This window comes from Myotis brandtii, unplaced genomic scaffold (assembly GCF_000412655.1).
Source record: "Myotis brandtii unplaced genomic scaffold, ASM41265v1 scaffold126, whole genome shotgun sequence".
In the NCBI taxonomy this organism is placed as follows: Eukaryota; Metazoa; Chordata; class Mammalia; order Chiroptera; family Vespertilionidae; genus Myotis; species Myotis brandtii.
In genome coordinates, this window is record NW_005354425.1 from 1,673,949 (window position 1) to 1,688,943 (window position 14,995).

The window sequence follows — 14,995 nt, forward strand, 5'->3', positions numbered from 1 at the left end:
CCCTCCCCTCTTCCCTCCTTCACCCAGCTCCCGCCCCCCTGCTCTCCCCACACCCCGGGTGAGGTCAGGCGGAGGCGCTGCCGCTGCAGCCACAGCAGTTCAGCTCCTATTCTGGGGAATCCTGGAACGGGGACTTTTGAAAATAACTGGAAAGGCATTCGGGTTAGGGTCCGCGCTCTCCGACTGAGCGAGGACAGGGTGAAGGGACCGGGGTGAACAGGGGGTGCGGAGGGGCGGGGGACCGGTGCCTTGTAGCTGGAAGGAGCTCCTGCTGCGCCGCGCGACTTGCTCTTTGGCCCACGGAGCGCAGCAGCCGGCGGACTGGCGGCGGGACGCTGGGACGCGGCTAACGAGGTGAGGCAGGGTCTTGAAGTAGCAGGGGCTCCTTCGGCCGCCTTCCCTCGTCCTAGACCCGGGGCGGCAAGCCGGGGAGCGGTAAGGAGTTGCGATCTGCACCAGGAGCAGACAGACAGGGATCCAGCATCGCTCTTTGCACTCCGCTCTTCTTTTTTCCTCGCGTGCCGGTGCGCGTCCTCATCCCTGTATCTTCTCATCCCTACCTCCCGGACTCGCTGCTTCGCCAGACGTCTGAATTCTTTTAGGAACCCAGAACCCAGTTTTCCTTTTCTTCTTTATTATTCCTCCAAGACCACCTTGTCCCGGCTTTGCTGTCGCTGCCCAGACAGTCTGTCCGCCTCCACCTCGCTGTCTCTTGTCCTCTAACAGTTTATGCTTTGTGCCTCCCAATCCATCCCTTCCTCCGAATCTCCTAACTTGGGAGGTTTCCCTGCTGGCTCCCGAGTTTGGAGCACTGTCCTTTTCCTCCAAGCTTTAACTCTGCTCTGAATGTCTTCATATCTGAATGTCTTGGCTTCTTTGGTTTAATCACAGTTGACGATTTTCTTGGAAGCTTAAGCTTACAATTTACAGAAAATGATGGGAATGGTTCTCTGGTAAATATCAGCTAAGGAACTGATAAGTTTCTAGGTTTCAAAAACTTAGTCCAAGAGCCACAGCCACTTGTGTGTGTGTATGTTTGTATGTAATCCTAACCCATGGCTCTAAATCTGATTCTTCCCCCATTGCTGAGAAGTTATGAGAGAAGGAGAGAGACACTTCTGATGCCTGGCTTCATTTGTCTGTCTGCAAAATGGGATGTTCATAGTTTTAATGCAGACAGAGGACTCCAGTGGTGTGGGATAGTCACTCAAGTTAGCATAGTCTGGTCACTAAGCACATTGTATTGGAACTGAGAGACTCTGGGGTTTAAAATTCTCTATGTTGAGAGGGCACCCGCTTTTTTTTTTTTTTAAAGAAGCCACAGTTTCTCGCATTAGATCTCATATTTGTATAAATCCCCAAGAAGCGGCATTTAAAAACCATATATTAACAAAGGGTCTACTTTTCTGTGGAATGGAGATTAATTTGCTTAAGTTGATTGCACACAGCTCCAGTTTTTCTCTCAGCAATATCACCTTCTCCCCATGTAGTTGCCCTGTTGGCTCTCACACTGAGGTTCATTTACTTGCTTCCATGCTCTAATTGGTGTGTGAAGAAAATTGAACAGAGAGGCTGAAAGTGGAGGCAGAGATAGTGAACCAGCACATGCTGACATTTGTGGTTATGTTTTCAGAAATGGCTATATCTAGTGCTCACATTTGAAAACTGAGAAAAATGCAATAATTAAGCAATGATGCCATAATTTTACATTTAAAAATATTAGCTCCCTTAACTGCAGGTTCTTCTTAATATCTTTATACTTAACAGTGATAGAATTGTTTGCTTGGTATGTGACCAGGTGTTACCATCGACATAGTGTGCACTAATTGGCAGTAATCTCAGAAGAAACCAAGTTGTGAATGAAGATAACACCAAATTTCACTGTCCTGGTAACACTTCTTTTGGCAGTGAGATAATGAATGTAGTTTCTGTTGCAACACCAAATGATTCATTTTGAAAATAGATAAATAAGAGCCTCAAGGTTTTTAATCTGTATTTTATAAGCACACTTTGAAAAGTGTGCTGTGACTTTTTAGAGTTTCAAGGTGATGTTCTGAAAAAAGTGGTTTTTGCAAGAATAGTAAAAGCTATTGATTATCAATTTAGTTAGATGGTTTAGGGGGTGATTTTTGTTTCTCCCATTCACTTGGTTAATTCCTCACTTCATTTTAGTTCTATTAAAAATGGTATATAGTAGGGACAGGGAATTTATACTAATAGGGCCACCCTTCAAAATCTGTACTTTTCTTGGCAACCCATTCTGAAAAGACATACAAACTTTCAAACTGTTTCAAGGAAAAGCATTTATATCTTTATTTTTCCCTTTTGTGATTATTATTGATACTAAGTCTAAGCTAAGATCGAACTGTTTATGATTGCAAGAGAAAAGGTGGGTGTGGGTTCATTATAATTATTTTGCTTTGAATCTTTTTAATATATCCCAATATGTGCAGTGTTTGATAACCCACCTGGTACACCTAGAGCAGTGGTTCTCAACCTTCCTAATGCCACGACCCTTTAATACAGTTCCTCATGTGTGGTGACCCCCAACCATAAAATTATTTTCGTTGCTACTTCATAACTGTAATTTTGCTACTGTAAACAATATGTAATTATATAGGTGTTTTCCGATGGTCTTAGGCAACCCCTGTGAAAGGGTCGTTCGACCCCCAAAGGGATCGCGACCCACAGGTTGAGAACCGCTGACCTAGAGATTATCAGACTGGATATTTCTGATGTTATTAAACAGAACTGCAGCTGGCTACTGAATTCTCTTCTTTTTTATTTGTATTTTAAATTACTTTTCTTTATGTTATTTGACTTACAATAGTGAAATGAGACAAACCAATTTTCAAATTGTTTGATTTTTATTGGTGTTTAATAAATGACTACAACCTTATCAAAGTATTTTTTTCTTAAACCCATTGGTCAAAATCCATCTATTTTTATTGACGTGAAATAACACAGTAATTTGTCAGGCACCATCAGCTTTCAGAAAATATAGAAAAAAAACATGGAAAGAGGAACAGCCCTAGATAAAACATCTCAAAATTAGAAAAAGGAGGCTTTTCCAAGTTACTGACAATCATAGCAATCAGCCTTTAAATATATCATTCATTTATTTAGTAATTTATTTTATAAGATCTTTGGAGCACCTTATATTTGCTAAGAACCATGTATTAGGCACAATGATATACCTTACAAGGCATGATCCTTACTCTTGTAGAGTCTCACAGTGGTTATATTCCACCAAAGGATATAGACAATAAACAAGTAAACAAAAGAAGATCCTTATAGATCCAAGTAAGAATACTGAAAGAAATGAGTAGCAAAATGTGATATAGAGAACTGGGAAGGGCCTATTTAGCTATGGTGGTCAGAAAAGGCCTCTCAGTGAAGGTGACCTTTGAACAGACCTGAGAGAATGAGCCTATTTTATGAAGAGCAGAGAGAAGAATAAGAGCCAAGGCCTTGAGACAGAAAGACAAACTCCTGGTGTTTGAGGAACAGAAAGCAAGCCAGTATGGCTGGAGCCTAGTGAATTGGGTGGGTGGGTGGGGGGATGGTTAAAGGTGTTAGAGGGCCTAGAAGGTGTCAGATAATAGATAATTCCAGGCTTGGAGATTCTGAGAAAGAATTTGGGTTTGATTCTCAGAACCATAGGAAGCCATTGAGGAATCTTTGTTAATTACTTTTCTGTGGAAGGTCACTGGCTGAAAAAATTAGTGAAAATAAATAAAAATTTGTTTTGCAGAGGATAAATAGAATATCTACCCTACTCGGTTGTTTACATTAAGACCTGAGAACAAAAAAACTTTGATATGTATGCTAAATGCTAAATATATATGTAATTCTCTATTCTGTTTAGATAAGGGGATAGGGGAATGGTGACTCTTAAGTTGAGTATGTTAAAAAGCAGTTTACTTTCCACTGTCATACAGTCCCTTGTGCCCTGAGGTAAGTTGTCACCAACTTTATTAAAAAAAAACAGATCATTCTTCAACTTAAAAATTTGTTTTTCAAAGAATGTGTTATTTTCTCACATAAATATATATTTCTTAGAAGGCTGGGAGTTTCATTTGCATATGAAGGAATAACAGGTTTTAGAAATGGCCTCTGAGAATTTAAACGGAGTTTGCCGTTTTTCCTTTAGCTGTTGCCTTCTCTAATATTTTCAAATTGCCATAACTTTCTTTTTTAGAGATTAGGGTTACTCTATTCCTTGATGCTTAAATGTATTTAGACTTGGAACTTATTTTATTGCCCTGAGCCCTTTCTTTTTGTAAAATTTATTTTTATTGATTTTAGAGAGACAGGAAGGGAGAGGGATAGAGAGATAGAAACATTGGTGAAAGAGAAACATCAACCAGTTGCCTCCTGCACCCCCCCCCACTGGGGGTGGAGCCTGCAACCAGGGCATATGCCCTGACCAGGAATGGAACTGGTGACCTTTTGACCAGTGAGCCACACTGGCTGGGCCCTGAGTCCTTTCTTGACAGCAATCCAGCTTTGAGGTCTTGTTGGCCCCAACTAGGAATCTAGATAGTCATTGACATTCTGTAGGGGTAAATCCTAATATTGTAGGGTAATAACCTACAAAATGACCTTCAGCCACTCCCGCAGGGACTTGTTCTAACTCCTTAACCTAGCACTCAAGGACTGTACATGATTTGACTCAGGCCTACTGTCCCACATGTCCTTATCCTCGATTGGTTTAAATGGATTTTGTCCAGTTTGGAACTTTTGTGTTAGCATTATTCTTGGCGTAGAGTAGGTGCATAGTAACTACTTGTTGAATAGATGCCATGCCATCATCCATTTGCAAAGCCCTCCCCTTTCCTTTCTTCACTGCAAATCCCAACAGTAGTCAAGGAACAGTTCAAATTCCAATCCTGTTACACCATCCTCTACTGACCTGATCCCTGAATGTGAATAACAGTCACACATTTGTCAGGTATATCATAATTACAGTAAGTCCTCACTTAACATCATCTATAGGTTCTACAACTGTAAGCAAAATGACAAATGACAAAACCAACTTTATCATCAGCTAATTGATGTAAACATGAATTAAGTTCCTTCAGCATCTCATCAATGTTATAATGAAATGACTAACATTATTCGAGGACCTGCTATATATTAATTTGATGCCTGGGCCATTTCCCCAGTGGTCTCTGGCTCTATGAAGGCTACCTGGACCTTGTCTCGTTTGCTCATTCTTATATCCAGAGCACCTGGCTCATGGTATGCCCTCTATAAATAATTGTTAAATAATGAATAAATGCTGCCTTGTGTTGTGCCTCCTATTATTGTTTTGGATCCTTAAATTGTTTAACTTTTCACATGTTTGGTGTTCTCAAGCATTTCTTTTTTTTTAAATATATTTTATTGATTTTTTACAGAGAGGAAGGGAGAGGGATAGAGAGTTAGAAACATCGATGAGAGAGAAACATCGATCAGCTGCCTCCTGCACACCTCCTACTGGGGATATGCCCACAACCAAGGTACATGCCCTTGACCGAAATCGAACCTGGGACCCCTCAGTCCGCAGGCCGATGCTCTATCCCAGCTGTGGGCAAACTACGGCCCGCGGGCCGGATCCGGCCCGTTTGAAATGAATAAAACTAAAAAAAAAAAAGACCGTACCCTTTTATGTAATGATGTTTACTTTGAATTTATATTAGTTCACACAAACACTCCATCCATGCTTTTGTTCCGGCCCTCCGGTCCAGTTTAAGAACCCATTGTGGCCCTCGAGTCAAAAAGTTTGCCCACCCCTGCTCTATCCACTGAGCCAAACCAGTCAGGGCTGTTCTCAAGCATTTCTGAGAGAGGTGATAGAACATAGTTGTTAAGAGAACAATTCTGGAACTAGAATTCCTGGGATTCAGTTCTGGCTAGGAGACTTACTAGCTGTAGGATACTGAGTGAGTTAGTTAACCTCTCTGTAAAATAGGAATAATAGAACTTACCTCTTAGGATACTTATAAAGATTGAGTTAGTTAGGTCTACTATCTGTAGTTTTCAATTTCACAGATTCTGAAAACTTATAAAATTTTTATTTAGTAAGTAAGGAGCAAAAACTCAGTTGTGACAATATCTGACTTGAACTGACATGAAGATATTTATAGTCCTTACTAGAGGCCCGGTGCATGAAATTCATGCACTGGGGGGGGGGGATCCCCCAGCCCAGCCTGCCCCCTTTTCCCACCCGCCCAGGAGCCCTCAGGGGATGTCCTACTGACAGCTTAGGCCCACTCCTCTGCAGGAGGCAACTGGGCTGATCAGGGGAAGGCGCCACTCCCATCACCCTGCTGCTGCTGCCACTGCCAGCTGCCGCACCTGCCAAGGTGTTTTCATCAACATGAACTCCAGTCCCTTCACCATGAAAAAATGACAACTTTTTTTAGGCATTTTCAAGATGTCTCTTTCATAGGATATGATATTTCTTTCTTTTTTTATCCTCACATGAGGGTATTATTCCCATTGATTTTTAAAGAGTGTGGAAGAGAGAGAAAAAGACAGAAACATCAATGTGAGAGGCACACTTCGATTGGTTGCCTCCTGCATGAGCCCTGACCTGGGCCCCGGCCAGGGAGGAGCCTGCAACCTAGGTACATGCCCTTCATCTGAATCGAACCCGGCCCCCCTGCTGGTTTGTGTCTCCGCTCCAGCCCCAGCAGCCCAGCTCCACAGCCGCGATGCTGGGGCTGGGGGTAGGCCCCCCTGCGGGTTCTCTCCGACTCTGGGGCTGGGCGCGGGGTACCCTGTCTGTTGTTCTCTCAGGCTCTGGGCCCGGTCCAGGCCCCTCCTCCTGAGCTGGTCATGACCGTATGGCATCCCGGCCTAACTTGCATATTACCTCTTTATATGTATAGATTCTGCTTAATTTTAAGCTTTATTTGGTTTTTCTATAGACTTTATAATACTAGTATGTTTGTGGGGCAGTGCCTCAGACACTGCTGGAGTATTATGTAATATGTATGCAGGTTATTGCCTATATGAAAGTCTGGACTTTTCTGAATTTGGAAACACACCTGGCACCAGTAAGTTGAAGCTGTTGGTAGTGATTAGGGAGGTAAATATACTATTTTATCCTTTCCAATACCTTGCTCATATTGGTTACCATGTAAATACATACTAATTTATTCATGTAACAACTCTGACTAGAGTGCTGGCCATATGAACATCCTATATAATAAAAGGGTAATATGCAAATCGACCGAACAGTAGAACGACTGGTCGCTATGACGTGCACTGACCACCAGGGAGCAGGCACTCAATGCAGGAGCTGCCCCCTGGTGATCAGTGTGCTTCCACAGGGAGAATGCCGCTCAGCCAGAAGCCCTGAGTCAGCAAGCACAGCAATGGTGGCGGTAGCCTCTCCCGCCTCCGCAGCAGCGCTAAGGACATCCTAAGCCTTCAGTTAGACATCCCCTGAGGGCTCCTGGACTGCAAGAGGGCACAGGCCGAGCTGAGGGACCCCCTCCCCCACCGAGTGCATGAATGTTGTGCACCGGGCCTCTGATTTTATCATAGGAAAACAGATATGGCTGGGTCATGTGATTGAGATGAGCAGAGACCCAGGTCTTTTAATACTCTTTCATTTAGTACCATTAAAAGTATTTATTTTTGTTTTTCTTTGGTACTTAAACCAAGAAATGCTTTTTTAGCATGAGTCTTTTGGGGGTTGGGGTGGTAGGATTTAGTTAAAAATTTATTTAATATGATTAGACACTTATTCTTTGTAGTTGCTAAACATTTATTAAACTCCTCGTGTGTATAGAAAAAAAAAATGAGGCATGGTTCTTGGCCTTAAGTAGTTCCAGCATGATGCATGGTTACACTGGGATGTGGGTGCCCATTACAATTCTTTATTTTCCACTGTAAGCTTGAAATCATTAATATTTAAAAAGTACAGAGGAAATCACAGGAAACAATTGAAAACTTGCCTTAGTCTCTACTATGTGGAATTGGTTTTTAATCACCCTACCCCCAACCGCGTGCAGTATTATCCCTATATGACATTCTGGCAGCCTTTCCTTTTCAACTAAACTAAGCAAAATATGGTTTCTATTTTCCCTTATCAATATTTATAAATCATAATTAGTATATTTTCTATGTCCTTTTTCTTTTGTGGCTTTGGGAATAATTATATGTCTCAAAGATTTTTCTGGAATGTCCTTGCAGTTGAAAACTAGTCTTTGAAACAATTTTACCAATACATTGAACAAGTATTTATTAAGTGCCTATTATATTCCAGGCACTGCACTGATTTAACCAAATAGAATCTTTGTCCAGTGCTCTTTCCCTCAAACTGGAGCACACTGGGTGTACTGGGTGAGCAGGGTGGTGACATGATAGTGTGCCCCAGAAGCTGCAACATAAAACAGTTTGTGTTTTCTTGAAGCACCTCTCTTACACAAAGATTTAGGAGAATGCCTACTGGTAGCTAATTGAAAATATTTAATAATATTTATACAAATTCAGATTCAGGCATACCTCAGAGATATTCCAGGTTTGGTTCCAGACCACTGCAATAAAGTGAATGTTGCAATAAAGTGAGTCACACAAATTTTTTATTTACCCAGTGCATATAAAAGTTATGTTTACAATATACTGTAGTCTATTAAGTGTGTAATACCATTATGTCTAAAAAATGTACATACCTTAATTAAAAATACTTTATTTCTAAAAAATGCTTGTTGGAAAAATGGCACCAATACTAGTAGACTCGCTTGATGAAACGTTGCTACAAACCTTCACTTTGGTAAAAAAATGCAATATTTGTGAAGAGCAGTAAAGCAAAGTACAATAAGACAACGTGTGCCTATACATTATGCTGTAGAATGCAATAATATGAAAATTTGAGGTAAAACCCATTCTTCAGAAAAAGCCTCTGCTTATAAGAGCAGCTGTGGTAACTCTGGTGTGACCCTTTGAAAAGCACTGAGGCCACATTGTGCTGCCTTGAGTGTGTCACTCTAGTCAAATACTCATATATTTTCATAGCCTTAAGTTCATCTGATGACTTATGGAAAAGGTGATAGACATTAATTTTTTTCTCCCTGTGTTGCCTAATTTCTATTAGTTCAAGGGAACACTCTAGTTGCTTGTAATGATCTAAATCTTAAAATTTGTTGAGTGCTAATAGAGTTCCTAATGTTTGTGGATAATAGCCGAGACAAGAGGGACTGACAAGGGACTAATAATCTTCTGAAGAGAGCTTGTTAGAACACAATGACCATGAACTTAAAGCATCACAATTGATGGGGTCAAGGCTTTGCCCCGTTCTATACACATTTGCCTGTGTGACAGATTAAAGTTAACTTTTAGTAACTTTAAAGGGGCTTTTGTTTATAGCACATTCATTATACAAATTGCTTTGTTAATTGCTGGCCACTGAAATAATAGTAGAGGAAAATTATCAAGGTTTGTGTGCTTTAAGGCTGATAAAATGTTTCTAGAATTTGAGATGGTTTGTAAAAGTTCAAGCAGCATATTGAAAGAATGCATGTTACAAAGCAATGATTTTATTTTCTCCAAATGATAAAGATGAAGAGAAAGTCCAGTGACAAAAGGGGATCAAAGTAAATGGAGTAAGTAAAAACTGAATCTTTAACTGATTTTTATTATTTATGCCCCATTTTCATTGTTGCGTTTCATTTCAGACACACTTCACAGGGCCTGAGATTGTTGTATTGTTATGTTACTACCCCAAACTCATAAGGATATGGGTGTATGGGCTGATTGAGAGATGGTCTTTATATTCTATGTGTGAAGTGCTTTTACAGTCTATTCAGTAAAAGGGGATAAGAGAGTTGTAGAGTTTTGCTTCTTGCTCCCACTTTATAAAAATAGCTATACGTTTCTAAAGAACACTTTAACAAAATTTTCTGTTTCAGTTTTGAAGATTTCTCAGTGGCAAGGCAGTAAAATTTAATGGCTAGTCCTTGGATCCTGGAATCATAGTCTTGGGTTCAAATTCCTCTTTGCCTCTTGTTGGCACTGTGATTTTGGGCAACTGTTTTCACTTCTCTGAACCTTGTTTGCCTCCTCTGCAAACAATCTCGTCTGATGATTTTAAGGATTAAATGAAGTAATGCTTATAAAGTGCTAAGCACAGTTCAACCTACATGATATAGTTATTCTTATTATCGACTCTATGAGTATAGATTTATGGTTTAATTAGTTAAAACTTGGGACACACAAAGGAGTTTATTTGTGAACCAGAAGTGAGGGGAAATGTGTCTCTCTTTTATTTATATTACCTAAATCCCAGCTAGAATGCTATTCAACATTTTTATTTTTTTATTTTTCAATCACAGTTTACATTCAGTACTATTCTGTTTCATATGTACAGCATAGAGGTTAGACAATCATGTACTTTACAGAGCTATCCCTCCAATATTTCAAATACCATCTGATCCCATACATAGTCATAACGATATTATTGACTATATGGAGTGCTATATTTTGAACATGTATCTCTTAAATGGTGAGTAGACTGTTTAGAAGTAATACTAGTTTACTGACAGACAATAAAGTTTATTGTAGATGCTTGGCTTATTACTTATTCAAAGTGGCATCTCATTGAATACAAGGAAAATATCAATTTTAATATGATTGGTGAGTATATATTTAAATATGATACTATTTAATTTAATTGGATTAAAATTTTAATGTTCATTTTTGAATGGAAAGGGGGAATGCAGGAAAATATACATAAACAACAATTTTGCCTTTAAACATGAAAACTTTTGGTGTTCTGATAATTAAAGAGGTCATACATTTTCCTGATTTATCTTCGTTCTAGACTTCAAGTCCCCAAAGAAGGAAATACTGAGACATTTATAATAGTTCAGCCACTGAGAAGAGAGATAATATTTGAATAATTTCTTCTATAGATTTTGAATTAAGATTATGTTAAGGTTTTATTATAGTTACTCTAGGAACAAATATAATAATATCTTTGGGATGATGACAGTTCAGTAGCAGTTTTGATAAGTGAATGGATAAATCTAAATAGGTTTTTGAGAGCAGCTTCAGTGTTGGAGGGCTCATCTCACCTTTTGAGTTGGAAGCACATGAAGATAGCTGTTTATGCTCTCTCATATTCCAATGTTCTCCTTTGATTCCATTGTCAGACAAATGATGGGACAGATATTCTTTGGGTAGCTGACTTGTTTATGGAATGCTGTAGGTTCACAGAAGGGAAAAGACCAGGAAACACATTGCTCAGATAGTGTATATTCACAGCGTTTTGTGATGACTATTATGATAATATACATTCAAGTACTTGAAAAGTCTAGGTCACCGCACTAATTAGATATGTTATTAGCAGCATTACCTGTGTTTATAGTCATTATTATCAGCATCACATATGAACATGAAAAGACAATGTTCAAAAGTAGTTTAAGGAAAATTAGACTTACTCTACCCTCAGGTCATGAACTCAAATGTTAAGAATAATGCCCTCTTTATAGAGCAACTTTCTTTTGAAGCCTGGTTAATTATCCTTATTTTATTTACTTCAGTGGAGAATGAACAGTGAGGTTAAGTGAATTGCAGAAGGTCACATTGTCTGAGGTGGATCTAGGAGCAGAATTTAGGGCCCTCGGTTTCTTATCCATTGCTTTTGCACTAATGACATAAAAGGTTCTTTACCAGAAAGGATCCTTTCATAGCTCTAGTCTTTCAATTGGGGTGAAATGAAACTTCAGCAGTGGAGATACCAATCATTGTTACATCTGTACACCTCACATAATTAGGTATTTGTCAAAATGAATTTTGGGTTTATGAAAGAATTTTCTAAGCACTTTTGGCATCATGTTGGTGTGGTTGTCATTTAAACATTCATGAGCAAACATGTATTGAGTAATTACAGCAGTCTGTTAGGAGGGAGGAAATATACCAGTGCCCTGAAATAGCCTACAATCTAGCAAGGGCAACAGAGAACAGAAAACAATTTGATATCAGCCAATGCTAATACTAATACTAATCAGTAATTAATAAATTATTATAACACCCTCCTTGAGTCTGGCACCATTTTAAGTGCTTTATATACATTAACACATTAAAATGACATAGCAATGGTATGAGGTAGGGACTATAATTACCCTCATTTTACAGATGAGAAACAGGGGCACAGAAGTCAGATAACTTCCCCACGGTTGCACAACTGATAATTGAAAGAGCTAGCATTAAAATCCATGTTATCTAGTTCTAGGGCCTGTGCTTTTTAACTGTAACACCTTCTTTTATTCTATCTTTGACAGGGGACATTATATAAGAGAGCATGATAGCTAAACAAGGCATTAGAAAACATTCTGGAGAAATACAGAGGAATGACCTGAGTAGGGTGTTAAAGTTAGCAAGATGTCCATTATATCTCAAAAAAAAAATTGACAAGGTATTTTGAATAAGTAACTTTTGAAGGATGGGGGTCTTATTGAAAAGCAAAAAAGTATTTTGAATATTTTAATGCCCTCACCTCTGTGCATGCATGTTGCACACACACACAGGTGTGCGTGTGTATGCACATGTTTATTTTGAACTGGAAAAAATCTTTCAAGGTTGAATCAAATTGAGAATCCTTTATATTGACAGCCAATCAGAGGTCTGTTTTTCTTCATAATATTTGACTCATTTGATGAGTTTTTTTTAAAAATGTAATAGCTTAACTGAGCTATAATTCACCTACCATACAATCACCCATTGAAAGTGTGCAATTCAGTAGTTTTTAGTATATTCAAAGTTGCGCAATCATTACCACAATCAACTTTAGAACACTTTCATCACCACAAGAAGAGAAATATGTGTTTTGTGACAAATGTGTCCATGAAGGAAAGGAACCAGTATGCCTGTCGGTACCATTGCTTTCCTATCATAATGTTCATACATCCCTGCTCTGTGTAACTCAGATCTTATGCTATTTTTTTGCAGTCTAGCTCCAAATTGTTGTATAACACCTTTATCTTTTTATCTTTTATTTCATTTTGTTCAGTGACTAATATTTCAAAGAATTATATATTTATCTGAGTTTGAATTCTCAATCCAAATTGATTATATAAATTTGATCATTCTGTTTTTATCTCAAACTTATTGATATTAGCACTACATAACTAAGCCAGATTTGTATTTTAAAACAAAACTGCTAACCCCGCTTGTGTGAATGGCTACCTACTTGTCTACACATGCTTCTGGTGTGGGCCAGAGCCTGAGAGTTTGCGTACACACTGACATTTAAACATATTTCTAAAGGTTATTCCTGACATAGATTATTAGTGGATAGATTATTGTGATAAAAGCAACACTTTTTTTGGCCTGAGGTATAGCATTGGGATATTATAGAAAATGTCTTATAAAATGTATTCTATTATATTGTGCACAGATACTGTGAAATAGAATTTTTTGAAAAAAAATCTGTGAAGATTTTTCAGTCACTCAGATTTCACCAAAATACAATCAATGGTCATAGTCATGATTATGTTTCTGTCTTGTGGAACTTACCTAGCCAAATATCTGTGAGTTGATTTGGGAGGAAGCAGGCTTTTCCCAGTTCATCATTACAGTAATTATATTCAGTGATATCTTTCAGGTGAAACAATGGCTTTTTACTTTTTATTATTAAAAATAATCTTTGGACATAATTGGATGTCTTGAAGAACACAGGTGTGTGTGTTTTTAATGAGTTAGTTTTGGATTGGTTACTTGCTACTTCTGATTTTACTTATTTTTTTTTTCAGAGTGGAATTGAAATGCTATTTTATACTTCCTCAGTATTTGTCTATGCTTATTATATCCTTGAGTTGAGTTTCTACTCAGGGGCCAAAGTAGTTTCATTTGAAGTTAAAGTGACTTGATTCGCACAAAATGATTTGCTTAAGTGTATTTTTAATTTGCTTACACGGATTCTCTGCTCATCGTGTGTGGCAATGGTGTGGTTATCTCACACCTAGTGTGTAGGATCAAACCAGGTAAGATGGCACTGCTGTCACTGGAAGAAGACTGAGTGTACCTTTATATAATTAGGTGGAAGCACATCTTTATCATGGAGATCAATAGTTCACATCATCTGTAGTCAGGGAATCAGGCTGTGGAGTTAAAAAAAAAGTATGTTTGATTTAGGAATTTGGGGGGCCATATTATGAAACTGCTTTTTTCCTTGCCAATTTTGTTTACTAAGCTGCTATGATACTAGACTACATGGAAAGGGGTTAGAAATGTGCTCATTTAAGGCAAGCCAAATTGGTCTGGTTTAAGAGGGCCATTCTGAATGAGGAAGTATCATACCATTTAGAAATGAGGATCTAGAGTAATGTGAAAATTGAGTTTTCTATGACTTGAGATATCATCTATTGATTTAAAAAATAAACCCGTTACAATATACCTATAACTATTACTTCACAGTAGCTCAATAGTTTGATTTTCTGCTTAAGTTAGTGCCAAAAATGGTTAAGAGTCTATAAGTGACTCTGCATGTGAGTTAGGTCCATCTAACCTTTTTAAAGATGAATCTGCTTTATTGGCAGATAAAGGAGACTCACTGGGTTTAATTAGCCTTACTGTGTAGGCCTGCACTATTTCTGTTATGAGAGGGAATGATGTAGTTCATGTAAATTCATTAAAGAAAAATTAGCAAGCATGTTCTGACCCAAGTGCTAGGGATGCAGTGATGAACATGTGAAAGTCCTACCTTCATTCCCAGGAGCAGTCACAGTATTCATCTTGCTCTCTTTATTTTTTCTAAAGAGCTGTGCAAATGCCTTATAAGGCTTATTGTGTCTCTCTTAGAGTTATCTTTAGTTGGAGTCAATTGTACCTATAAGGAGGAAGAGGAAAGGTTGTCTCTAGCGCCATCAAGATGAAGTGCTATCCTTAGTTATGAACCCTCTTTTTTCTTTGTGTGCTCCAAGTACCTTCTTGTTTGTTACTTGTATCCCTTTCCAGTGACTTAAATGGAGATTATAAGATAAGAATTATGACCATGTTC

The 14,995-nt window shown here is 38.6% G+C and overlaps 1 protein-coding gene across 2 annotated transcripts in view; it reads left to right on the top strand.

Annotated features, from left to right (window-relative positions):
* The window catches only part of KLHL13 (kelch-like family member 13), a 302,378-nt gene that overhangs the window by 104,525 nt on the left and 182,858 nt on the right, over positions 1–14,995 (top strand). The window contains exon 1 of one of the 2 annotated variants that reach the window (XM_005859451.2): positions 92–354. The exons of the other annotated variant lie outside the window; for it this stretch is intronic. The gene's annotated coding sequence lies outside the window, so the exon portion shown is untranslated. Of the gene's footprint in view, positions 1–91; positions 355–14,995 lie in introns of those variants that run through there. 2 annotated transcript variants of the gene reach the window in all.